Here is a 2,940-nt window from a genome sequence, read left to right as displayed (position 1 = left end):
AGACCCTTATATCACATCATTTATGATATAATAAGCCATTGGGTCACTCTTAATGCTTTTACGTAATTGATAATTATGAGTCATTTGATTGTGAATCTCTGAAGCTTTACGAATAAGTACTATTGCAAATTGTTGCAAAGGATTAGAGAAAATAAATTATGTCGGATCAGTCTCAAGGTGTTACGGGTGTGTGTGGGGGGAGGGGGAGGGGGAGGGGAGGGGGGTTGTGGTGTGTGTGTGTGTGTGTGTGTGTGTGTGTGTGTGTGTGTGTGTGTGTGTGTGTTTATATGTGTGTGTGTGTGTTTATATGTATGTGTATGTGAATAAGTTCCTATAGCCACATACCTACACATAAAGAAATAAAAAGAAAGAAAAAAAAAAAAAAAAGGAAAAATCTGCACGTGTCACTTGGAGGCAAATCCCCGCATGGCATCATGAAGAAGATCAGTACACTTAAGTGCTCCGGCCTTATATTGTCCATGCTATCAGAAGCATGCTGTCGAGCTCTCCTGCAGGATATAATGCAAAGCTGAGAGACATCGTTCCTCTCTCCAGGCCGTAATTTTTTTCTGGCTTTGCACAACAACACAGTCCTTTTGTCAACGGTAAGCTCGTGTTATATAAGTTTTCTATTTTTATATATATATGAAATATGCTCATGGGGAAAATGTCTTCGTCTATGTAAAAATGTTCAGATGATGGAGTTCCTCTTTCTGCTTGATCGGGAGTCAGAGTCAGAGCCAAGCTTTTTTGCATAAACATCGATCAAAGTGTTTTTATGACTGAGGAGGATAGTTGGGAGCGCGCGAGAGAAAGAGTGAGAGAGAGAGTGTGTGTGGGAGAGTGAGAGAGAGAGAGAGAGAGAGAGAGAGAGAGAGAGAGAGAGAGAGAGAGAGAGAGAGAGAGAGAGAGAGAGAGAGAGAGAGAGAGAGAGGAGAGGGAGAGAGACAGAGAGAGGAGAGGGAGAGGGAGAGGGAGAGAGATAGAGAGAGGAGAGAGAGAGAGAGAGAGAGAGAGAGAGAGAGAGAAAGAGAGAGAGAGGAAAAATAGGGGAGAGAGAGAGGTAAGGGGGAAGAGAGAGAGAGGAGAGGAAGAAGAGGGAGAGGGGAGAGAAAGAGCGAGACGAAACAGGACAGAGGAGACGAAGAGAGAGGCCGCACAGACGACAGACAAACCAAACAAACCGTTAAACCCCGGGAGAAAAACAAAACTAGAGAGGCTTATGTAAAGAAACAACAAGTTAAAGAAAAGCACCAAACATGAAGCAGGGAGAAGCAGAAAGAGACAGACAAGCAGAAAGAAGGAGAGAGAGAGAGAGAGAGAGAGAGAGAGATGAAAGGCCTCCCAGACACCCAACGAATCCCAAAGTAATGAGCAGAGGAGTTCCTGTCCCTAATTCGAGATCAAAAAGGCCCAAGTCCCAAGCAAGGAACCCGAGAATGCAAAGGAGGCGCAGCAGAAGAGGTGGTTCGTGGCACCACTTTTGGCATCGCTCTCCTGAGGCAGGGTTCGATCGCGCTATATATCTCTTTTTTTATATCTATCTGTTTATTCCTTATCTGCTTATCGATTTGTTATTCATTTTTTGGGGGATCACTTTCTCTCTCTCTCTCTCTAACTATCTATCTCTCTTTCTCTCTCTCTCTCTCTCTCTCTCTCTCTCTCTCTCTCTCTCTCTCTCTCTCTCTCTCTCCTCTCTCTCTCTCTCTCTTTCTCCCTCTCCCTCTCTCTCTCTCTCTCTCTCCCCTTTCTCCTTTTCCTTCTCTCTCTCTCTCTCTCTCCCCTTCTCTCTCTTTATCTCTCTCTCTCTCTCTCTTTCTTTTTTATCTACCCAAATCTGTCTAAAAAAAAAACCTCCCTTATGGTTGTTTTCATTTCTTTAATTGATATTTTCTTCCTTTCGTCTGTCTATTCATCCGTCAGTCTTTTTGTCTTTCTCAACTATCCTCTTTTTCACTTCTTTTCCTTAATGTATTCAACTCTCTTTGTATCTCTATCTTTACCAATGCATTTAAAATCTATTTCTCCTTCTTAAACATCCTAAATCTTATTCCTTTTCCTCTCTCTCATTCCATTCTCTCCCCTTTCTTCCTTTCCTCTCCTCTTCTTTATCTTCCTACCCAATCTCTTAATTCCCTTCTTCCCTCCTCCTTCATCTCTTCTGAACTCGTCTCCCCTCCCTCTAACCACCCTCTCTTCATCCCCCCTCCCCCACCCCCCTACCCTCTCTCCCCGCCTCCCCTCTTACACCCTCTCTCCTCCAACCCCCTGTCCCTCCACCCCCTACCCCCTCCCTCTCCGCTACGATTCAGCATCTTCCTGAAGAAACGATCATTGTCATCTCAATACTCTCACTCCCTTTGGCGGATTCCTCTGAACGGGAAAACAAACATTTTCACGAACGCCAAAGTAAACTCGGTCGCATCCGATTCCCATGATCAGCTTGATGACAAGAATGGCAATCATGCCCCTCTCCTATTTTTCTTTGCCTTTGCTTTGTCTCTTTTCCTGTCATTCCATAAGTTTGTTTGATTATTTTTTTCTCTCTCTCGTCTTCTTTCCTTCTTTTCGTCTTCTCTTCTCCTATTTCTTCTCTTAAACTAACAAACAAAATCCCTAAAAATACATCCACTTCTGCCAGACAATAGTTCGGATCAGAGAGCTCATCGTTCATTGGTTCTTGAATCTTTAAATCTCCGTGACTCCGCCCATTCCCCGTGGCTCTGCAAATCACCGCCATCGTGGGAGGAGTTTATTAGTTTTGGCAGGGCACTTGAGGCCCCCCATGCCCCTCCCACTCGCGGTTATTCCAATTACATAGTCAGTGCTTCCGATTGGGTTACAGATAGGCTCTGTATTCCCAATCGCTCTATCGGCGCCTGATTGGATTGGTGCTGTAACCGTTCTCTTTTATATTTTGTATGGAAAGGGTTCTGGAAG

The 2,940-nt window shown here is 44.3% G+C and overlaps 1 pseudogene; it reads left to right on the top strand.

The window, feature by feature from the left end:
• Positions 1-493: 493 nt before the first annotated feature.
• LOC147471154 (uncharacterized) overlaps positions 494-2,940 on the top strand; it is a 37,222-nt pseudogene continuing 34,775 nt past the window's right edge.

This window comes from Penaeus japonicus, unplaced genomic scaffold (genome assembly GCF_977035675.1).
Source record: "Penaeus japonicus unplaced genomic scaffold, GWHDUDI00000001_assembly GWHDUDI00000010, whole genome shotgun sequence".
Taxonomy (NCBI): domain Eukaryota; kingdom Metazoa; phylum Arthropoda; class Malacostraca; order Decapoda; family Penaeidae; genus Penaeus; species Penaeus japonicus.
The sequence above is the reverse complement of the archived record's forward strand: the minus strand, read 5'-3'. Positions and strand labels throughout refer to the sequence as shown.